We start from the raw sequence: 24954 nt of genomic DNA, 5'->3' as shown, positions 1-24954 counted from the left end.
ACGTTGTTCACTGATGAGGCCTGATTTCATTTATCCGGGTACATGAACTCGCAAAATTCTCGTATGTGGAGTACTGCAAATCCATTGTGTATTCATGAGGAACCACTTCATTCTGTGAAAATAGGAGTTTGGATTGTGGGTACCATATTTTTCAACGAAACAATAAACGCACAACGATACTGCAGTGATATTCTGCACCCATTCATAGGAGAACTTGTGTTAAGTAAAATACTGAACGGTTATTTTCAACAAGGTGGTGCAACCGCGCATACAGCTCGCGTTTCAATGTCACTGCTTGCTAATGTCTTTGGTGATCGCATAATTTCACAGGCCTCTACGATCGCCTGACCTAACACCACCCGACTTTTTCTTCTGGGGTGCACCGAAAGCAACTGTCCATAAAAACCGTGCAAAATCCATCGATGAATTGAAAACTGCAATATCCACTTTCACTGCTTCTGTTACAGAAGAAATGTTACAGATTGTGTTTAGAAACATGATTAGACGAATTGAATTGTGTGTTCAACAACAGGGGGGGGGGGACACTTTCAACATTTAATGTGAAAATTTCTAAGTAAAACTAAAAATGAATAAATTAATAACTTGTAGGTCACTGAGTTTGATTTCGGTCTATTCACTGCGGCATACGGCAGGCGCGGCCGACAATTATACGGCACTGCGGTGAGACGTTTTGAACGCCCCGTATAAGCAATACGAATACGTTTGTGAGTGACATGAAAATATAAAATATGCACTGGTGTGCAAAACTTAAAGACGAAAGTAACGTTCGCATGGTGTGTCACTGCAAAGAAACATAGCTCCCTGATACTTGGAATATACATAGCTGAACCGCTACAGTATAACGAGAAAGTAACTGTAAGAAATACGCAATGAGACGAACAGAAAAGACGTTTGACAAAAGACATGATACAGGATGATCCCCTGTACATTAGGGAAGGCGGGACGTCCTTCTCAACAGTGTGTTCCAGCATCACGGACGGGGCAATGCTTGCTGTGCATGGTCGGCACAAGGTTGGTAAGGAGTTCTCGTGGTAGGGAGTTCCATTCCTCCACCAGCGTGGTTGACAAATCCTAGATGGTCGCTGGTGCATGTGGACGTGGTGCAATACACATCTCCAACTCATCCCACATGTGTTTGATGAGATTTAACTTCCTTCGTCGAATATCCTGCCGTTCGAAGAGATCCTCCACCAGCGGTGTTCGATGTAGTTGCGCACTGTCATCCACAAAAATGGAATCACGGACTAATGCACTCCTGAAAAGAAGCACGTGGGAAAGGAGTACAGTGTCTCAATAACGTTGACCTCTAAGTGTGCCGTGTTCAAAGATCTGGAAATCAGTACGCCCATGCAACATTATGCCTCGCCACACTGTAATACGTGAAACACCAAAAGAGTCGTGTTTGACAATATTCCTGGTTACATTACGTACCGCAATATGGTAAGAGGTGGGTAACGTAAAGAACCCAGAAACATTGCCGATCATAATCGTTTTGCCAGGTGTTATGGTGTGGGGAGGTATGCTATTGCGTGGGAATACTGGACTCCAAATCTTTGAACACGGTACACTCACCTGTCATCATTATTGTGATTCTGTACTGCTTCGTCACATGCATCTTTTCAGTAGTGCACTCTGGTGCTGACTTCATTTTTTAATATGACAATGTGGCGACTGCAACGACGAGCGCACGTGGGGGAGTTCTTGGAATGAAAGGATATTCGACGAATGGGCCGGCCTGCCCATTCTCCCAACTTAAATCTCATCGAGCATGCATGGAATGCACTGTCGAGACATGTCCATATTCATCAGTGACCATCGAGCAGCTGTCAAACACGCCGGTGGAGGAATGGAACGTCCTACCACAAAGAACTCCTAACCCACCTTGTAGCCAGGATGGTAGCACGTTGCAGAACAAGCGTGTCCCACCCGTGGTGCTCACACACCCTATTAAGAGCACTGTCCCACCTTTTGTGATGTCCAGCGGATCATAAAAAATGGCGGAGACTTCAGTGTAAACGTTGGCTCTAAGCACTATGGGACTTAACATCTGAGGACATCGCCGGCCGGAGTGGCCGAGCGGTTCTGGGCGCTACAGTCTGGAACCGCGCGATCGCTACGGTCGCAGCTTCGAATCCTGCCTCGGGCATGGATGTGTGTGTTAAGTAGTTCTATGTTCTAGCGGACTGATGACCTTAGAAGTTATGTCCCATAGTGCTCAGAGCCATTTTAACCATCTGAGGTCATCAGTCTCCTATACTTAGAACTACGTAAACCTAACTAACCTAAGGACATCACACACATCCATGCCCGAGGCAGGTTTCGAAACTGCGACCATAGCAGCAGCGCGGTTCCAGACTGAAGGACCTAGAACCGCTCGGCCACAGCGGAAGGCTTTTGGAAATTTGTGGTATGTTCCTATGGGACCAAACAGCTGAGGTCATCGTTCCCTCGGCTTACACATACTTAATCTAACTTAAACTAACTTACGCCAAGGACAACACACACACCCGTGCCCGAGGGAGGACTCGAACCTCCGACGGGGAGAGCCGCGCGAACCGTGGCAAGGCGCCTCAAACCCCACGGCTACCCCGCGCAGGTAAACGTTGCCTTTGAATAAAAGTATAATCTTTTGTCTCTTGGCGTATTTATTTTCAGTTACCTTCGGTATTATTCTGTAGCAGTACTTTCTACACAGGGTCCAAGTTTCATTGAGCTATGTAACTTGGTGTGCAAAAGTTATTTCCGTCCTTAATTTTAGCACCCTAGACTACTTTAGGCTACCATTTCTGTTTTAGAGGAGAATTAACAGAAGGGAGTGAATATCATATCCGTTCCTCGTCATTTCATCGACTCAGTGTGTCCAGTCAGGTGCAGTTTCCAAAGTGGAGGCAATTTCTTGTCTCCTCAAGTAAAAACAGACGTAAGGGAGAAACTTGTTAATCTTTGAAGGAGTGACGACTGTGGTAGCCTAAAGAAAACCAGTGACAAGCAGGAGTGCTACCTCTGCCACAGTGAACTGATTTATGCATTCCACAACGTATCTGAGAAGGCTGTCAGAGGAATAACACAAAGTTGTTGAGGCTATCGGGACCTTTTGTTGACGTATTGTCTGTTGGCTTTCATCTCTGAACTTTAGCCCAACGTTTGTTTGGCGATTTTTATGACGTTTCACCAGCACGAGTGGCTAACATTGGCACTGTTCGTGGAGTGTGAACCTATAACAATTCCAGCAACGCGTGCTGTATGCACGCCAGCTAAATCAATCTCTTTGGAGATTACTATTGATATATCGGCAGGCTGGAATATCTGTGGCGGATGGCCCGCAGTGAGAGGTCCGAACAGTTGTCTGCGCCGGCGAAGTCATGTCAGTTGGAGTTGGACCAAAGGTAAGCTGTGAGTGTAAACAGCCGAGGCGGCGAGTGACAGCGAGCGCGGATGGCAGCAGGTGGTTGTGTCATGTCATGGGGATGTTTCTCATTCCATGACTTGTGCCCACACATTCAGTTTAACGTGAAGATGAACAAGAATGCTTATTTCATCATTATCAGTGAGCAAGTGCCGCCATTTTTTCATGATGCGTGTGCTGTGGACACTCCCGTTTTCCAAAATGACAACAGCTGTGTTCACAGCGCTGCAACTTATGTTTGTGGTTTAGTGATCACTCTGCTACTTCACCGCGTCTCGATTGGCCCGCTAAAACACCCTGATCTTAATTCAGTAGAAAATGTGTGGGACTTTTTGGAACAGCATATGAAACGTAGCATGAACATATTCGTAGTGTGGTAGCTCTGCGAAATGTAAATATCAATGAGTTCTTCAGCCGGATAAGGCTGAAAAAACTTGTGAGCTCTCTTCCTCACTGAATTGTCTTACTTTTTATGGGCGTGATGTCTCCTCAGGTGTGGACAATATTTTGGCTGGCGTGCTTACACCGGTTATCCATTCATGAGAATAGTTTAATTATTCACCTTACCATACCCGATGAGGGTAACTAACCTTCTGAAACATGTACTGTGCTGAATGAATTAATTGTTGAACATTCTTTTCATCACTGCTTACACGGAATGCCAGCTACTCTAAGCCACCATTTCTCATCCCCATGCCACCGGCCAATTTGTTCATGTCGACAAAAATACGAAAAAACCGCGAGAAATGTATGCTTAAACATAAATGCAGATGCTAACCAAGTCTCCAAGTTCTGCTACTGTATTTGACCACGAACGGCACCTGTGCAATGTCTTCAGTTCATTTGCAAGTGTCAGCCATGGTCACAACAGTGTTTGGTGTAGTTTTGAGTTCATTACGCGGGAGGTGAGTGAGTTCGAATTGTTGGTGCTCGTATGGCGGGTGCTTCCGTTGCCAAGTTAGCCCAAGTGTTTGGTGCTTCAAGAGGCACCGTATTGAAGATTTATACCGCTTACTGGGAAAGCGGAAAACCATCATCCGCTAAATCACAACAAGGACAACAGTGTATGTTCAGTAATCGTGACGGAGGGTCATTGAAGAGATTTGTGACGAAAAAAGCAGCTGCAAAAGTCACTGCAGAACTGAATGTCGCAGTCGCATAACATATCAGCACCAAAAAAATAGGAAGTGAGTTCCAGAAGCTGGGAATTTTCGGGCGAGCTGGAATTCCAAATCCACGCATTGGTGATGCTAATGTCCATAACAGATAACGTCGTGCCGAAGCTCCATTATGGAACAATGGAAGAAAGCCATTTGGTCGGATGAGTCTTGTTGCACACTGTATCCAAATTCCAGCCCAATATGTGTCCCAAGAGTGAAACATAGCGGGGATTCGGTGATGATTTGGGCAGACATATCGTAGTATTCCATATGACCCACGGTTACTCCACAAGGTCGAATTACTGCCAAGGATTCTGTGATCATTTTGACTGATCAGGTTCATCCCATGGTACAACATTTGCTTTCCAACGCTGATGCTGTGTTCCATGACGGCTGGGCGCTGTTGATATAGCTCACTTCGTCCAGGATTGGTTGTACGAGAATCAGGATGAATTGTCGCATCTCCCTTGGCCAAAGTAGTCACCAGATTTCAATATTATCGAGCCTTTTTGGTCTACTTAGGAGAGATTGGTGCGTTATCGCTATCCTCCTTCACCCTCATTACCTGAAATTGCCAATATTTTGCAAGACGAATGACATAAGTTTCGCTAGAAAACCACCCAGGACCTACCTGCGTTCATCCATTCTGAAACAACTGGAAGATGTTTTGAATAACTACGGTTTTCCTGCACCGTATTAGGCATGGTAATGTGTTGTGTTTGTAGAGGAGTTTTCCTATTTTTGTCCATCCCCTGTCTTCCAATTTGGTATATATTGACGGGAAAAAACTGCACCCCCAACAGTAGAGTATTCGGGAATACATTCGTATTTAAGTGATTAAAATCGCAACATCACAGGTTAATGTGAGCGCGAGATAAGCCATTGCAAATGTGGAATGCTATTGCAATAATAACAGGTGAAACCACCAGAACGTTCAATGCAAGCATGCATACAGGCATGCATTGTGTTGCACAAGAGCCAGATGTCAGTTAGTGCAACGGAATTCCATGCCTATTGCACTTGGTCAGTCAATACTGGGACGGTTCTGGATGGCGCTGGAGTTGTCGTCCGATGATGTACCACATGTGCTCGATTGGAGTCAGATCGGCTGATCGAGCAACATGTCCACATTCTGTTAAGAAACACCCCGTGGGATGCTTTTCATGAATGGCAGTCCAACAGGTCTAATCACCAGACTGACATATAGATTTGCAGTCAGGGTGTGTGGGATAACCACGAGAGTGTTCCTGCTGTAATACGAACTCGCACCCCAGACCACAACTCCGAGTGTAGGTCCAGTGTGTCTAGCAGGCAGCAGGCCCTGCACTGGCCGCCTTCTAATCAATACACGACCATCACTGGCACTGAGGCAGAACCAGCTTTCATCATAAAACAGAACAGACCTCCACCCTGCCTTCCAGAGAGCTCTCACGTGACACCACTGAAGTCACAAATTACTGTGGTTGGAGGTCAGTAGACTCCACGCTACAGGGCGTCTGGCTCGGAGATGTCCTTGAAGTAACCGATTTGTAACAGTTGATTGTGTCGCTGTTGTGCCAACTGCGGCTCAGGTTGCTGCTGCAGATGCAGTACGATGCGCCAGAGCCACACGCCGAACACGATGGTTTTAAATCTTGGTAGTGCCACGTGGCCGACCGGAGCCCGGTTTTCTTGAGACAGTACCTTCCTGTGACCACTGTTGCCAGCAGTTATGTACAGGGGCTACATTCCTGGTAAGTCTTTCTGCAATATCTGAGAAAGAACATTTAGCTTTTCTTATCCCTGTTACCAAACCTCGTTCAAACTCAGTGAGGTGTTGATAGGACTGCATCCTTGTCACCTTAAAAGCATTCTTGGCCAACCTGACTAAGATCAACTCACCCCGTCCAATCTCAAAGGCAACTAATGCTCTCGACCGTTACAGCGTGTATTTATAGCAAACCTGATTTACATTATTATAGTGGCACTACTAGCGCCACTCTTATGCCACTAGAGCGAAATCTGAATAAGCATCATGTTGCGGCGTAAAGTCAAGCGCCGGCGTGCCAGTCGGGAACGAGAGAGTAGAGTGGGCTGCGAAGAACACTTCAGCCAGTTGCACGCTGACCGACTTCTCTCCAGGACGACAATGCGACAACAGCAGCCTTTATGCAAAGAGAGCATAAACGCCGCTCCCGACTAGCCGCGGCCCAGTTGAACAGAACCTTCACGATTAGCGACCTGAATACAAGAGTCAAAGCTCATTATTTTGCTCGTACATTCTAGGTAGCTCAAACTGCAATTGTTATACTGAAGAGCTTTCTTATTTTGTCGGTCGCCCTTTGCTTGCGACACTTCTATGCAATTCTCAAAGTTAATTATTGTCGTGTAGTTTTCGTAATAAAACTCATTAATACGATTTATTTGAATGTCTACCGATCCGAGAAAGCAGGTTTTCTAGACACCCCATATTCGACGACTACACAGGATTCAACAGATCATCTTTCAGATGTGGAAACACGACTACCATCTTTTTTAGTGTTGCCGATTTTTTTTCCGTGTAGCTGATTAGCTCCAGTTCTAGCATGGTGTGTGCATTTGTTGTTTGGCATCTTTATACACTACTGGCCACTAAAATTGCTACACCACGAAGATGACGTGCTACAGACGCGAAATTTAACCGACAGGAAGAAGACGCTGTGATGTGCAAATTATTAGCTTTTCAGAGCATTCACACAACGTTGGCCCCGGTGGCGACACCTACAACGTGCTGACATGAGGAAAGTTTCCAACCGATTTCTCATACACAGACAGCAGTTGACCGGCGTTGCCTGGTGAAACGTTGTTGTGATGCCTAGTGTAAGGAGGAGAAATGCGTACCATCACGTTTCCGACTTTGATAAACGTCGGATTGTAGCCTATGGCGATTGCGGTTTATCGTATCGCGACATTGCTGCTCGCGTTGGTCGAGATCCAGTGAGTGCAGAATATGGAATCGGTGGGTTCAGGAGGGTAATACGGAACGCCGTGCTGGGTCCCAACGGCCTTGTATCACTAGCATTCGAGATGAAAGGCATCTTATCCGCATGGCTGTAACGGATCGTGCAGCCACGTCTCGATCCCTGAGTCAACAGATGGGGACGTTTGCAAGACAACAACCATCTGCACGAACAGTTCGACGACGTTTGCAGCAGCATGGACTATCAGCTCGGAGACCGTGGCTACGGTTACCCTTGATGCTGCATCACAGCCAGGAGCGCCTGCGACGGTGTACTCAACGACGAACCTGGGTGCACGAATGGCAAAACGTCATTTCTTCGGATGAATCCAGATTCTGTTTACAGGATCATGGTGGTCGCATTCGTGTTTGTCGACATCGCGGTGAACGCACATTGGAAGCGTGTATTCGTCATCGACATACTGACGTATCAACCGCTGTGATGGTATGGGGTGCCATTGGTTACACGTCTCGGTCACCTCTTGTTCCCATTGACGGCACTCTGAACAGTGGACGTTACATTTCAGATGTGTCACCACCGTGGCTCTACCCTTCATTCGATCCCTGCGAAACCCTACATTTCAGCAGGATAATGCACGACTGCATGTTGCACGTCCTGTACGGGCCTTTCTGGATACAGAAAATGTTCGACTGCTGCCCTGGCCAGCACATTCTCCAGATCTCTCACCAATTGAAAACGTCTGGTCAATGGTGGCCGAGCAAGTGGCTCGTCACAATACGCCAGTCACTCCTCTTGATGAACTGTGGTATCGCGTTGAAGCTGCATGGACAGCTGTACCTGTACACCCCATCCAAGCTCTGTTTACCTCAATGCCCAGGCGTATCAAGGCCGTTATTACGGCCAGATGTGGTTGTTCTGGATACCGATTTCTCAGGATCTATGCACCCAAATTGCGTGAAAATGTAATCACATGTCAGTTCTAGTATAATATATTCGTCCGATGAATACCCGTTTATCATCTGCATTTCTTCTTGGTGTAGCAATTTTAACGGCCAGTAGTGTACCATTTTTATACAGGCACTATGAACCACACGACCAGAACACCATCCTGCATGCACCTTATGGTTGGCGATAGTTCTGAGCTGTGTGTGTGTGTGTGTGTGTGTGTGTGTGTGTGTGTGTGTGTGTGTGTGTGTGTGTGTGTGTTATTACCCTTAGTAATAAATCTCACCGCAATGTGTTTCGTCGGAGAAGTCGCCGCAGTCGTCCTCGCCATCGCACAGCCAGTCCTCGCGGATGCACTTGCGGGTGTGCGGACAGCGCACGCGGTGGTCAGACGGCAGGCACTCCCCGGTGGTCGGCTCGTTCTGCAGGAAGGAAGCACGCTATACGGCCGTTTCCAAAAATGCGCCGAACGTACACAATGCCACAAAATCACTGTGCCTTACAGGAAACTCTAATTACTGCGCTTAACGTACACTCCTATGATATTCTACACACATCAATATTGACTGGAACACACTCTTCGAAATTCTGAGGGTAGCAAGGTTAAAATACAAAGAGCGAAAGTTTATCTACAGAAACCAGTCTGTAGTTGAAGGACATGAAAGGGAAGTAATAATTCAGAAGGGGGTGAGAGAGGGTTGTAGCCTCTCTCCAATGATTTTTAATCTAAAATTCGAGCAAACAATAATGGAAATCAAAGAGAAATTTCGACAGGGTATTGCGTTTCAGGGTGAAGCAAAAAAGCTTCGGCGATGGAACTGTTATTCTGTCAGAGACAGGGAAGAACTTCTTTTTACTTTATTGGCTTTAGGAACCTGCCCATACATGGAAATGTTACACTACATACTTTTTTTAATCAGAGCGTACACTAATTTAAGTCGTACCCTGGCTTAACAAAGGACAGATTTCGACGGAAAACAAATTTCACATCTACAGTGTACTCAGAGGAGTAAAAAGAACGAAGATGTAATACAGGATACACACAGGTAGTATGCTATAAAAATCCTGCTGGTAACACAAGATATGATAAAACGTCACTGGTACACATTTGGGTTTCCAGTTTAATCCCGTGTTATTCACTGTGTATATAAATTATCAATAAATGTTGTTTTGTATGTCTTGTAAGAATTCTTTCAAAAGTTGCGGATAGAGAATTGTACATTTTTCAGGTGCATTAGTACTATATAGACAGAAAATGCGAACAGCATACACGAACCAGATTTGGGTATTACGGTCATATGTATAGACAGTACTCAGACGCATACGTACAGAAAATACGGCCGAAGAACTTGGAAGAGCAGTTGACCGGAGTGGACAGCGCGGTTGAAAACCGAGAGGTCAGAAGATCAAAACCCAGTCGGACTACGGAAGTTTTCAGTCTGCCTTTAATGTAGGCTTCACCCCTCAATGATTTGAGCAGTCACCTGGAGCGACACGTTATTCAGTTTCCACGTTATGTTATTAGTATGATAACTGGGGTAGATAAGGAACATACAAGTTGCGGAAGTGGCGTCCAATTGAAAGACTTGCTACCGGCCATTCAGCTACAAGAAATTATTGTTTTTATAGTTTATCGGAATGGACAGCGTCGTGAAAACGGGATGTAACATTAATATTAATAAAAGAACAACAAATTAATAGTAAGTAGTAGAATTATTTTCACGTGATGCTGAAACAGTTATATTAGGAAACGATGTAGAAGAGTAGAAGGTATATTTTGCTATTTGGGGAGGAGCAAAGTGGAGCTGATATAAAATGCAAACTGCCAAGAGCAAAGATGAATTTCCAAAAGGGAGAAATTTGTGGACATTGAATATACATTTATGTCTTAGGATGCCTTTTCTGGGGGAGTTTGTAAGGGCCGTAGTCTTGTACTGAAGTGAAAAGTGGACGATAAACAGTTCAGACAAGAGGAGAATAGAACATTTTGAAATTTGGTGCTGCAGAAGACTGCTGAACGTTGGATGGCTACAACCGGTGACTAATGAAGAGGTACTGAACCGAAGTGAGGAAAAAGAAATTTATGTCACATATCGATTAAAAGAAAGGACCAATTGACGGGACATAGCCTGAGGCATCAAGGAATTGTCAGTTTGGTAATCTTGAAGGTTGGGGAGGGGGGGAGGGGTCGTGGTAAAAATTATAGAGGGAGACCAAGACTTGAGTACAGTTAACAGAGTCAAATGAACGTAGGCTGCAGTAGTTATGCAGATATGAATAGACTTGCACGGAATAGATCAGCGTGGAGGACTACATCAGGATTACATCAGGACTGAAGACCACAACACCAAAAACGCTATACTGTTCTTATGAACTCTTACTTATCATCAAGTGTATATCTAATAGTCTGTTTCCAGCAGGCTCCTGCCAACCATGGTCTAGTTTAGCACTTACAAGCAATAGCAATAGTTATATATTACCGACACGGTTCATTTGGGGGCGGTCTGCAATGTATGGCAACTAAAGCTAACTTCACAAGCCAAAATCTTTAAAAATGCGTTTTAGTGGGTTATTGACAGAGTTATGCTGTCATCGTCGTATCTTAAGCTTTTGAATATGTTGTAAAAATTCAAAAGCACAAGATCCGATCACGACAGCACAAAAAACGGCTCTGAGCGCTATGGGACTTAACATCTGTGATCATCAGTCCCCTAGAACTTAGAACTACTTAAACCTAACTAACCTAAGGACATCACACACATCCATGCGCGAGGCACACGACAGCACAGCTTTGAGGAAACTGGTCATCCAATAAAATGAATTTTTAGCGACCTTTTCTTGTGAAGTTTTCTTCCTTTACCATAGGAATAGCTTTGTAGAGTCATGAATTTCAAACATGTATAAAAAGGTGTCGACGCTATCTTAACTTTTACGGATGACAATGCACGACCACATCGAACTGCGCAGATGGAAGAACGAGAGGATATTCGGTGAGTGGACTTACACGCCAGTTTCCCATACTTAAATTCGATCAAGCACGTGTGGGATTCGACGAGCAGACGTACTGCAGCACTTCCACACGCACCAACGACCATTCAACACTTCTCAAAATGGTTCAAATGGCTCTGAGCACTATGGGACTTCTGAGGGCATCAGTCCCCTAGAACTTAGAACTACTTAAACCTAACTAACCTAAGGACATCACCCACATCCATGCCCGAGGCGCCTAGAACCGCTCGGCCACATTCGGCCGGCAACAGTTCTCAAATGCGTTGGTGGAGGAATGGAACGCCCTACAACAACTCCTTACCAATTGTGCGGCGAGCACGGTAGTACGTTAAACATCTTGCATTGCTGTCCGTACTGATCACACACCCTATGAGGAACCACTTCCCGCCTTTTGCAACGTCCAGGGGACCATCATACCTCGCGGTGTAATTAATGTCTTTGAATAAAAGTGCCATTTCTGTATGTCTCGTGGCGTATTTCTTTCAGTTACCTACAGCACCGTACTGTACTGTACTATACAGCAGCAGTTCATTCTATGTATGCCCCAAGTTTCACCGAGCTATGTTTCTTGGCAGTGGCACTCATGAAGAAAGTACTTTCGTCCATACGCTTTCGTACAGCATATTTTGTAATCGTACAGTCATCATAAAAATATACGGACTGAGGAACAGCGGCCGGTCGATTTGTGTTAGAAACGTTTAACATCGACCATCATTCTTTAAAACTTTATTTAGGCTACCAGTTTCATCGCCGCAATAGCGTCTTCCTCAGGCTCCAGTACATCGAACATCCAGAGTATTCCAGTCGTACGTGCATATAACACAGGAACAACTGTAGTAAGTGAATTCCGGACAAGTCTGTCCAACTGTGTGTGCTCACTGCACAGGTAACAGCAACTGTGATACATGTGGAAAGAGCACACACTGTCCGAAAGACTTGTACGGAATCCAGTTACTACAGTGGTTCCTCCATTATGTACACATACGAATGGAATACTCCGGACATTCGATGTATTGGCCTGAAAAACACGCTATTGAGACGTTGAAACTAGTAGCCTAAATAAAGTTTCCAAAAATAACGGCTGATGGTACATATTTCTACTAGAGCGTATTTTTTGTTTGTTTATAGGTACACGTCTGCAGTCGTGCTACACATTAGAATCCCCGAGCCAGGATTCCGTAGCCCGCCGCTACAGGACATAAAAAGAATGATGTGGAGTATCGTGCGGTGATTCGATTTCTGCATTTCGACGGGAGCAACGCTGCGGCAGCCCTAGCTAAGATGGAGGACATGTGCGGCAACATCGCGTCGCCATATAACACGTGATTAGGTGGTGTCTACGCATACAATGTTCTCAAACAAATCAAAATGACGAAGAACGAAGTGGCAAACCATCTCTATTTGAATAACCGGGAATTGCAAGAGGATGGGAGGCCCTGGTGCTCTAAGACTGGCATATGACAGCCGAGGTGACAATGGAAAATAATCATTCACTGGTTAGCATCAGATCAGCCGTAGAGCACTTTTCAACACTTAGCACATTTTTAACACGGATAATTTGGCCGCCCGCTGTGTTTCGCGACTGCTCACGCCATTTGAAAAAGACAGCCGAGCCGAAGCAGCAGCGGAAATGTTGCAGCTGTGTCAGGCCAGTCCAGATGACTTCTTTAGCATCTGAATCAGCATGCAGTAGTGCTGGGGGTATCTCTATGACAAAGGAGCAAAGAAAGAGGTTGAAATATGTCGAATTGCCACTGCTGAAAAAGGCGAAGACCCAACCATCATTAGGCAAGATATGTTTCTGTCAAATGGCTCTGAGCACTATGGGACTTAACTTCTGAGGTCATAAGTCCCCTAGAACTACTTAAACCTAACTAACCTAAGGACATCACACACATCCATGCCCGAGGCAGGATTCGAACCTGCGACCGTAGCGGTCGCGCGGTTCCAGACTGTAGCGCCTAGAACCGCTCGGCCACTCCGGCCGGCTGTTTCTTTCAATTTAGGTCTAGGTTCCTATGCGGACAGTGTAATACTTCAATTTTAAATTTTAGGAACTGTCGAAATCATTCGTAAATATGTGATGACAGTGGAGTTTTGTTTCTGAAAAGAAGGTCAGTTTGTTACAGCACAAGCAGCAAGTTATTAACCGATATTTTTAATTATGGAGCAAACTGTCAATGTGTGTCTTCTCTTGCTAACACCAACGAAGCTACTACTATATCGATGTTGTGTTTCGAACGATAACCTCAGCACCACGCTTTTCAACTGAAGAGACTTGAAGGTGGCACAGCTGGGGCTTCTCCTTAAGCCACTGGCCTTAATGAGGAGAGGCCGCTCTCAGAACACCGTGCCGACCGGCCGCCGGCCTTTGACCTCCCACAAACAATCAGCCTGGACATCAGCTTCGTAGATTTTGACACTGCCAAGAAGGCATTTAATTTAGCATTAACCCCAGCAATATCTGCCGAAAGGGTGGTTGTGTAGGGGTATTTGATGCTCACGTTTCTTAAGTATTGCAATCCAACCGTGTACCGTATATTTTAAAATTTGGAAAAAATTATTTATTGTTTTTAATGAATTCTTTTACCAGATTTTTAATGGTTTTAAAATTTTTCAAGTAAACTTAATCCAAAAATTAAAGTAGGTAGTGGTAGATGTGGCTTTCCAGAACTGATGTCATATTAAATATTTTCAGTTTCCTGACCCTACTTACTAATAAGTACCTCTTTAAAAATTATGTTATCGTTGAAAGTCAACAACAATTGACGAAATATACATTTCTTTATTTTTTTTAATGGTATCATAAAGTACGCCGCCGCCCCACACCCCGTTGGTAGTATACATGATTGAAAATGCGTTTGTATTGCTAAGATAGTGCTTAAAGAGTCCGCCTGCTTAGCTGGATGGTAACATGCTCGCGTCCCATGCAAGGGCGTCCGAGTTCGATTCCCGATATGGTACACAAATCAGAAGTTGAAATGAATCGACATTTTGCGGAAAATTTCGTCAATGCTATCTCTATATAGTACCCACATAAAAAAAAGTTTTGCATCACCATGGTTCCCAGAAATCCTGAGACTGACTTTGACTGTGGATATTGTATCACAGACACAGTCCCTTTGACTGTACAGAGATGTCACTAAACCCGCTCAAAGATGTAAACAACCATGCATGAGCAGCGCCTATTAGACGGAGGGGGTTCGACAGCCGATCAGATCCAGGCATTCCATCAGGAAGGAGGTACACGGCTCGTGTCGTCTGGTTTGTAGTTCAACGACGACTAGACAGTCAAAACGGCGGTTCTATCGCGTCCGCATTGTTACTTTGAGGAAGGGCTCTCAGCAAGGGAAGTGTCCAGGCGTCTCTGAGTGAACCAAAGTGATGTTGTTCGGACATGGAAGAGATACAGAGAGACAGGAACTGTCGATGACATGCCTCGCTCAGCTACTGCAGTGGATGACAGCTACCTATGGATGGTGGCTCGGAAGAACCCTGACAGTAACGCCACCATGCTGAATAATGCTTTTCGTGCAGCCACAGGACGTTGTCTTACGACTCAAACTGTGCGAAGTAGGCTGCATGATGAGCAACTTCACTCCCGATGTCCATGGCGAAGTCCATCTTTGCAACCAGGACATCATGCAGCGCGGTACAGATGGGCCCAACAACATGCCGAATGGACCGCTCAGGATTGGCATCACGTTCTCTTCACCGATGAGTGTCGCATATGCCTTCAACCAGGCCATTGTCGGAGACGTGTTTGGAGGCAACCTGGTCAGGCTTAATGCCTTAGACACACTGTCCAGCGAGTGCACCAAGGTGGAGGTTCCCAGCTGTTGTGGGGTGGTAATGGAATGCGCCGTAACGGCTGTACGATACGTGAATGCCATCCTCCCACCGATAGTGCAACCACATCGGCAGCATATTGGCGAGGCATTCGTCTTCATTGACGACAATTCGCGCCCGCATCGTGAATGACCTCTTTCAGGATAACGACATCGCTCGACTAGAGTGGCTAGTGTATTCTCCAGACGTGAACCCTATCGAACATGCCTGGGATAGATTAGAAAACGCTGTTTGTGATCAACGTAACCCGCCAACCACTCTGAAGAATCTTCGTCGAATCGCCGTTGAGGTGTGGGACAATCTGGACCAAAAGTGCCTTGATGAACTTGTGGATAGTATGCCACGACGAATACAAGCATGCATCAATGCGAGAGAACGTGCTATTGGGTATTTGGGGTACCGATGTGTACAGCAATCTGGAAGACCACCTCTGAAAGTCTCACTGTATGGTGGTTCAACATACAATGTGTGGTTTCCATGAACAATGAAAAGGACGGAGATGATGTTTATGTTGATCACTATTCCAATTTTCTGTACATGTTCCGGAACTCTCGGAACCGAGGTGATACAAAACTTTTTTGATGTGTATATTTGCGTTAAAATATTTGGTTTATGTTACATCTACGTAGATCATCATACGTTTTTGTAAAAACTCGCACAAAAGTACATCAAAATACCTTTCATCAAAAACTGAATAAATATTTTATTGCTGTCACTTGCAAATACAGTACATCACTTTAATATAATACGATCTTTGACTAGGGTAGTCAATGATTATCACTTACATAGGTTACTCACTTCTCACTCTCAATTATACTTTGCAGAAAAGTGTATGTCAGTTCACAGATTAACAGCGGGATGTCAGTGTCCAACATGTACAGTACGGTAAAGTGATCGCTTGCCGAGACATTGTCCCCATTGTACACTGACATTCGGCTTTTCACCTGTGAACTATTCCGTTACAAAAATACGTCAATAAAAGCTGAAGAATCACAGAACGGATGTCATTCAGGAGTTTGGTATTTTCAAACAGAATTTTATAAAAATCAACACATGATGTCTCCTGAACAGAAATTTTAACTATAAGTATTACCTTCACAGTTGCCACACCAAACCCCATCTTTTCCTCGGTCTATAAAGCATTTGTGATAGAGAACGCTCTTTCAGCATCAGCATTAGTTCCAGGTACAACCAATACAAATGTAGCAATGAGCTGCAAATTTTGCAGCAAGTATCTTGAGATGCAAGGAAGTTGACAATGATAGACCATTTTCCACCAACACGCTTAACAGTTCTTAATTCATCGTTTTCGATTTCACATACATTTTAACAAGGCTCACTTCCACAAAAAATTTATCGTCACATGTTTGTTTCGGAATATTTTCATCAAAATCTGCTAAAGTTTTTATACATTGATGAACCGATTTCCAAAAAAGAGAATGTTTGAGCTGAACCCAGTTTATTTAAATGGTTTAAGCACGTGATATGGGTAAGCCCATTTTTGAATACATGCAATTAATGTCTCATAAAACAAACTTGAAATGTCCAAGCAATCTGAATTTTACAGAGAGCCATCTTCTTGCACTGAACTTATCAAAGAATGAATTTTCATGGTTTGAAAGTTTCTCCGTTTCTTCGACTGCATTTTCCTTATGAATATTCATCTGCTGACATACCTGCTGCCTCATTAGATTTTACTGTCGATGTAAGCATTTTCAGTCGGCTCTGAATAAAACAGAGCCAAAAAAGTAACTGGGGATCCCTAAAGATTTATTTTAAGATTGTAGGACATTTCTCTTGAAACAACAAACAATCGTGAGTATCAATAATTCTACGAACAGCCACGTCCAAGGAAAGCCATCTGCTTTTAACACTGCCAAACAGCTGTTCATATCCCATTTCAGAAAACTCGCAAAACTCTTTTAGTTCTTCAACACGAAAGGAGTAGATGCAACAATTTTATTCCTCACATGACATTTTTTTAAGAACTTCCAGATAAGATTTGTTATAACAGCAGCCGTTTCACATGTTATGTGCTGGGAGTCAATCACCTTTACTTGAATGCTACTTGGCACAATATATCTAACAATCACTGGTATCAATTATACACTTTTGTGATTAGAAGCGTCCATCAAAACTGAAATGTACTTAGCATCTTTCAGTTCCTCACAAATATAATGCAAAGTGTATGGAGCCAATGCAACAGCTTTTATAGATTCACACTTTGTTCTGGAACAGGTAAATTTCTTCTGAAACGGTTTCCTGATGACTACAGCAGTGCTGTCCAAATACCTGAAGGAATGGTAATGTTTCATTGTGTGAATAGTTAGCAAACTTTCCAGCAAACTTTCCCCAGCAGCAAGACGATTTTATTCATCATTTCTAATGGCACAATTTTCATTTTTTGTAAGAAAAGATATCATACTTTACGACGAAGTTTTATTTGAAACAACTAGCTAGTGTTTTATCACATTAATGTGTGCCACAACATCAGATCGACATCCATGATCGATTGAAAAAGTACTTTTACAGAACCTGCAAAATAATTTCTCTCTTTGCTATTCTAATTTCAGGAATGGAAACTCAGTTTTAATTTCGTCAGTAAGTATATACTTTCTTTTGACATGTCCGTTAAATGCTTTCAACGTACCGCATCTAGTGACGTAACCTGTGGCTACAACGATCTAAGTCACACTATTAAACGCGGCAATCTGAAGCAATAGGCTGTACAGAAAGCTTAGCAATACCAACTCATATTCTTTAACGTGACGCATACTACCATGTGTGTGTGTGTGTGTGTAAAGTACAATCTAACTTCTGCACCATATCAGTGCAGTAATGTGTTCATTGTAAATAAGTATTCTTGTAGTTCTATTATATGTTTATTATCTTCTAATAAAAAAATTTAATTTTAAATTCAGTGCATTAATGCGATCTTAATTTCCAATTTCGTAAATAGTATTGTTGGCGTAACTATATTTGTTATTTTCATGATTTAAACAAATAATATGGCTTAACCCTTGTAGTAGAAGAAAGTGCTAAAAAGACGCTGTTTTTCGATGTATGCAGTTAATTGAACGAGTGAAGTTTTAATTGTAATTTCTGTAAATTAAACATCGAACAATGTGTAGTTCCAGAGCCTATTATTGTAAGGATATATAAAGGCCCGAATTTTGGTCCCGAGACAGTCCGTCCACGGCCGAGTTTCAGATGCGGAACCCGTACTGGTTAGATGAACAACAGTGCATCAAGTTAACTGTGAAATATGTGTTAAAGGAATGAGAGTGTCTGTTCAGTTTATTTGAAATACTGTGAAACGTGTGGTTAGGTTTTTACTGCTCGTAGATGTTCAACAGTAAACTATTGTAGCAGTATGTGGATGTGTGCCTGCAACTTATTAATGAGGTTTATCGAAAGTTAAACAGTAGTTAACATGCCATATTGAATGTGTATATTGGAGGGGGGGGGGAGGGGGGGGGGTTGTGAACAGTGAAAGTAAAGAACTGTGAAACGCAAATGTGCACCTGTCGGCTACATCATTTAAAGTACAGTGTTGAACTTTCACCCCCATTTTTCAGCCAGAATAGCAATGCAGTACGTCGACACCGAGGACAACCAACGAGGAAACAAAGCAGGCGAACGTCACACTTGGACGATTTACTTTGATGCTTAGTCGATGATTGTGAAAAGTATGGTACAGGAAATTATGATTCTCTACTGTAGTAACAGACTTTTTCCCAACTGAACGAGGAAGATCCGCTACCGACCACTCACTTCAAATCTTAAATTTAACTACTGACTGCCTCGTCGAGATGAAGGGGTTGGATATTTGGAAAGCAGTCTACAAACAAATCACAATGAGCACTGTAATTATGGTCATGTTTCCACCACGTTTGCAAAACAAATAAACAATGTTTTGCAGTTAACTATCCATTTATTGTTTCTCAGATAACATCAAACAACATGAACTCAAACTGTTTGTGACAACTGACTTATGGCCAACCGTGTATTAACATCCTGCTGCTCCCTCCGCTGCTAAATTAGCAGCTTACGAGTAAATGGTGTAAATATCACGAGCTGGCAGTCAAAAACGCTTTATTGTTGTAACTTCCTTTCGGTCAGTGCACTTGGTTGGACGTTTTCCAGCTGAGTAGATTCCATCCCTGAAATTCTAATATGGTGGGTATAGTGTTGTCGTTGTTCCTAACTGGACCGAATCGTTGTCAAGCTACAATATAAGATGGAACGAAATCTGAGGAATAAAGTGAATGTTGCAACCTTTTTTTTGGCTGATCATGAACAAAAAACAGGGTTTTTCAAAATTATCTAGACACACTCAAGTGATTGAAGTGATTGTAAAATATCTCTTTATTGAGATAACGTATTATATGATTATATATATGGAAACAGCAACTTAAGAAGCTTTTTTTTTTGCTATTGTGATCTCCAACAACATGGCTGCCAGACCAACTGAGAGAGAGTTTTGTGTAGTTCATGGCGGCTCGACTACATTTCCGCTACGGTCGCAGGTTCGAATCCTGCCTCGGGCATGGATGTGTGTGATGTCCTTAGGTTAGTTAGGTTTAAGTAGTTCTAAGTTCTAGGGGACTGATGACCACAGCTGTTAAGTCCCATAGTGCTCAGAGCCATTTGAACCATTTGAACTACATTTCCACAATGATGTTTGTGAGTTCTTCTATACTGAGCTACTACAAAGATGGATTGCTCGTATGTCAGCTAGCAGTCTGCAGTTGCAGACATGGTTCTCAACGTCTGCAGACCTGACACCATGTGATTTTTACCTATGAGGTTATATCAAAGACAGTGTTTCACACCTCCCTTTCCCATAACATTGCTGACTTACGAGAAGGTACCAGGGCAGCTATAACTGACATCGATATGGACACTTTAGAGCGAATAAAGACTCGACTTTTGCCTTGTGACTAATGGTTCACACATTGAACCTTTGTGAACATGGCAAAAAAATCTTGAGTTACTTTTTCCATATACATAACCTATAGCACCTGATATCAGTATAATCATGTGTTACAGTCAGTTGAATGTATCTAGATCATTCTGAATAACCATGTAAAAGAGACATTATGTATTGGACATCATGTATAGCGACTTAGGGTTGGGATGAATTGGAAAGACAGTGGGATTCTAAAGTTTGCGGGATTTGTAGGATTTATGATCTTCGAATTGGAGAAGAGGGTATTTAATGAGATGGAAGAGTTGCATGTGAGAGAAGTAAGATGGATACGGGATTTGAGACAGAGTATTTTTTTTTAATCTGTAATTGTCTATCCATGAAGACAGAGTGGACCTTCCCACTTATGATCCACTGCAGAGTCGGCATCTCTTCGGTCAGTTAAGAGGCCAGCTGGTATGGTGATAGAGAGTCTCAGTTCGCAATATTTTGGTAGGGGATTTACAGATTCGGTATTTGCCTCCGCAACGGAGAAGAACCACCCGAAAATCTTGGTCACAACAGGGAATTGGGAACTATTTGTAATTTAATTCTGAGACAATAGGTTCAAGGCAAGTACATAAAGGCCTGTGAAGTCGATGACTTATTTGGTATGTGCAGTGTACCTCGGTCGCTGCCGGTCGCAGGCGATAGGAACGATAACGACTATTGAACTTATTACCAGTAACAATTAGCACTTCATGTCGTTAAGTTTTACCTCTGGCAAAGCAACTTCGTTATGAGTACTGTATTCAATGTTACTATGAATCAGGAAGAAAAAGAAGACATTTGGATTAGGTGAGTGGACAATACTGAAAGGACAAATTTTCATCGATACTACCACCAAATCAGTAGCAGGGGATGAGGTACTTTCCCGTTTCCCTAAAGTTTTTTATATTTTGTCTCGATAAAATCATAAACCATATTAGACCGTGCAGCAGTTGTCAGCTGACTTAAAGCACATGCTGCAAGGGACAATGTGAAGCTCTAGTAGCGTTTTCAACTTAAGCGTATGGTAGAATCCATCTGTAGGCTTCCACGATAAATCAGTTAATTATTCTACTAATGGTGGCAACTATGAGTGTACGTTCAGCTTAAATAATTGCATGAAATACAATCTTCAGTTTAATGTGACTGTGGGAGTCCTTTGAAAGAGTAACTGCTGGCATTAACAGAAACAGGTATGCTCTGGATAAAAGAGCATCGGTTCGAAACAACGTACAGGACAGGATAGCAACATTAAGACAGCAGGTCGATACCAGAGCTGAAAAATTGAAGAGTGGTGTCAATATGCAATCTATTGTTTGTGCTGTTCTCGGTGTCCAGCCGGGTGCAGTCGTCATCGTAATATGATGTTTAGACAGCGTACGTTGCCGTCATTTTACGGTGATACCACTAGGGTGAGCGTTTTCGCTACATCCCGCATCCATTACAGCGTAATCATTCTCCACCCCTTCCCCCAATACCTGGTCGCAGGACGCGTCGGGTGGAGTGGTGGGGGGACGGCATCGCTGAGGCCTGGGCGAGTACCTCGGTCCATCATAGCTTCTGTAGCCCTCTTCGGGGGCGGAAGTGGCTCCCGGCCGACGCTGCTATTTTACTTGCCTGAGTGCTGGGTCCTAAGGTTTGCTTAGGGTATAGCCGCTGTCTTGTCGATCAGCCCGTCAGCTACTCGAATTTTAATAGCGTCCTTCACCACACCGTCCCAAAACGATGAGCTCCGTCTTAACACTTCTGGAAGGGGTAGGGCGAGATCAGAATAGAAAGGCGGCAGAGAGTAGTGAAGTCTCTCATTCTACAGGCAAGGTACGCTCTCTGAATATCGTGTTACGAAGACGACTTCACCCAGCTGGACACCCGCAAATAGTACAAACAGTAGATTCGGCGGAAAAGTTTAAGATCACACAATATGCAATCTATTTTTTGGGCTGGTAATGTAAAAGCTATACAGACAAGAATCCTGGTAAAAAGGGCTTATATTCTCAATGATCTTCAATTCACTTGTTATAATGGATTATAACGGTAAGAAGGCATAGAAATTCGATAAACGTGGGAGGACAGGGAGAAGGAATTGCGGCAGGGTTTTGATATGCACGGAGATCTTCGTGCGTTTTGCAACGTGTTCTGCTGCTTCTTCCGCGACCTCAGTGCCGCACTGACCCCATGTTGGAAGCAGCTCATCCATCATGCAAGCCGCCACGCGGAATGTCTCCGCTCTGACACAGTCCCTCTACAAGTGGAGTGTTGCATCAACCCGAAAACTGTTGGCCATTCTTTGGCGGTTGGTTTCAGACAGGTTAGAAGCAAGGCCGAAGAAAAATCGAGATACGTTCATAGGATTTGTCGACCTGGAAAAAGCGTTGGACTAGATGCAAGATGTTTGACATTCTGAGAAAAGTAGGATTAAGCTATATGGAAAGACGGGTGATGTACAATTTGTACAAAACCAAGGGGGAACAATAAGAGTGGGAGACAAAGATTAAAAAGGGTGTAAGACAGGGAATTGTGAGTGTCTTGAAAGGAGGATGTAAGATGAACATCAACAAAAGCAAAAAAATGGTTCAAATGGCTCTGAGCGTTCTGCGACCGTAGCGGTCACGCGGTTCCAGACTGAAGCGCCTAGAACCGCTCGGCCACCAGCGGCCGGCAACAAAAGCAAAACGAGGATAATGGAATGTAGTCGAATTAAGTCGGGTGATGCTGAGGAAATTAGATTAGGAGATGAGACACTTAAAGTAGTAAAGGAGTTTTCTATTTGAGGGGCAAAATAACTGATGATGGTCGAAGTAGAGAGGATATAAAATGTAGACTGGCAATGGCAAGGAAAGCGTTTCTGAAGAAGAGGAATTTGTTAACATCGAGTGTAGATTTAAGTGACAGGAAGTCGTTTCTGAAAGTATTTGTATGGAGTATGGAAGTGAAACGTGGACGATAAATAGTTTGGACAAGAAGAGAATAGAAGCTTTCGAAATGTGGTGCTACAGAAGAACGCTGAAGATTAGATGGGTAGATCACGTAACTAATGAGGAGGTATTGAATAGAATAGGGGAGAAGAGGAGTTTGTGGCACAACTTGACAAGAAGAAGGGACCGGTTGGTAGAACACGTTCTGAGGCTTCAAGGGATCACAGATTTAGTATTGGAGGGCAGCGTGGAGGGTAAAAATCGTAGAGGGAGACCAAGAGATGAATACACTAAGCAGATTCAGAAGGATGTAGGTTGCAGTAAGTACTGCGAGATGAAGAAGCTTGCACAGGGTAGAGTAGCATGGGGAGCTGCATCAAACCAGTCTCAGGACTGAAGACCACAACAACAACAACAACAACAAGACAGGGATATAGTTTTTCGTGCCTGCTGTTGAATCTACGCAGTGAAGAAGCAGTGACAGAAACAAAAGAAAGATGCAGGCACGGTGCTGCGACTGACCTCGTCGGGCGGCGGCGCGGCGCCGGGCGCGGGTGCGGGCGCGCAGTCGTCCTCGTCCTCGCTCTCGGCGCAGTCGGTGTGTCCGTCGCAGCGCCACGACGGCGGGATGCAGGCGCACGTCTTCACGCACGTGTACTGTCCCGCGCGGCACACGTCCGTGCACGGGTACACCTCCTCGTCCTCCACCTGCTCCTCCTGCGGACAGCGGCCAACAGCGTCAGCGGTAAGCGACGGAGAAGGCGCTGTCTACTTCCTTTCGCTACCTTCAGAAATTTTGCTCCACGCGATACTTCTCTAACATTCTGCGTGGTGTCTCTTTGTTCGAAGTCGTGTCTCCCTACCACTTTCGCGCAACGACGTTCTGAGTGATTTTTTTTTTTTAGGGAATTGACTAGTTTGAACCTGGGACCTGTTGCTGGTAAGGAGACGCCAGACATGACATGTAGAGTTCAGAAGAGTTCAGTGAGACTAGCGATGATTTAATCAAATACTTAATGATTTCAGCGTCAGCTCCACTGCACTCCCTGTAAAAGAATCTTAATACTAACTAAATTTGGTGGAAGGGGTTAAAGGCTTTCCTATTTTTAGCTAGCTGGTAAAATAACGCCGAAAAAGCAGTTAAGTTTACCATTGGAAATTTCATTCTACTCACAAAACATTGTTTATAAATTGCACTACTGATAAAAGGAAATGTTTTAATACAGGATGATAAAAACCAACTGCGTTCAACAAAAATGTGAATGAATATTCCCTGAATGTGTTTCCAAGTTCTACAATGGATCGGAGGATGACCTATCCCATATCACATCTACACTCCTGGAAATGGAAAAAAGAACACATTGACACCGGCGTGTCAGACCCACCATACTTGCTCCGGACACTGCGAGAGGGCTGTACAAGCAATGATCACACGCACGGCACAGCGGACACACCAGGAACCGCGGTGTTGGCCGTCGAATGGCGCTAGCGGCGCAGCATTTGTGCACCGCCGCCGTCAGTGTCAGCCAGTTTGCCGTGGCATACGGAGCTCCATCGCAGTCTTTAACACTGGTAGCATGCCGCGACAGCGTGGACGTGAACCGTATGTGCAGTTGACGGACTTTGAGCGAGGGCGTATAGTGGGCATGCGGGAGGCCGGGTGGACGTACCGCCGAATTGCTCAACACGTGGGGCGTGAGGTCTCCACAGTACATCGATGTTGTCGCCAGTGGTCGGCGGAAGGTGCACGTGC

The 24954-nt window shown here is 44.1% G+C and overlaps 1 protein-coding gene across 1 annotated transcript in view; it reads right to left on the bottom strand.

Moving 5' to 3' along the window:
- The window catches only part of LOC124789608 (low-density lipoprotein receptor-related protein 4), a 618985-nt gene extending 595249 nt beyond the window's left edge, over nucleotides 1–23736 (bottom strand). The window contains exons 1-2 of the mRNA XM_047257023.1: nucleotides 23724–23736; nucleotides 8758–8893 (exon numbers count right to left, since the gene is read on the bottom strand). The gene's annotated coding sequence lies outside the window, so the exon portion shown is untranslated. The remainder of the gene's footprint in view (nucleotides 1–8757; nucleotides 8894–23723) is intronic.
- Between the last annotated feature and the right edge of the window lie 1218 nt (nucleotides 23737–24954).

Source organism: Schistocerca piceifrons, chromosome 3, assembly GCF_021461385.2.
Source record: "Schistocerca piceifrons isolate TAMUIC-IGC-003096 chromosome 3, iqSchPice1.1, whole genome shotgun sequence".
Taxonomy (NCBI): Eukaryota; Metazoa; Arthropoda; class Insecta; order Orthoptera; family Acrididae; genus Schistocerca; species Schistocerca piceifrons.
This window is presented reverse-complemented; position numbering and strand designations above follow the sequence as displayed.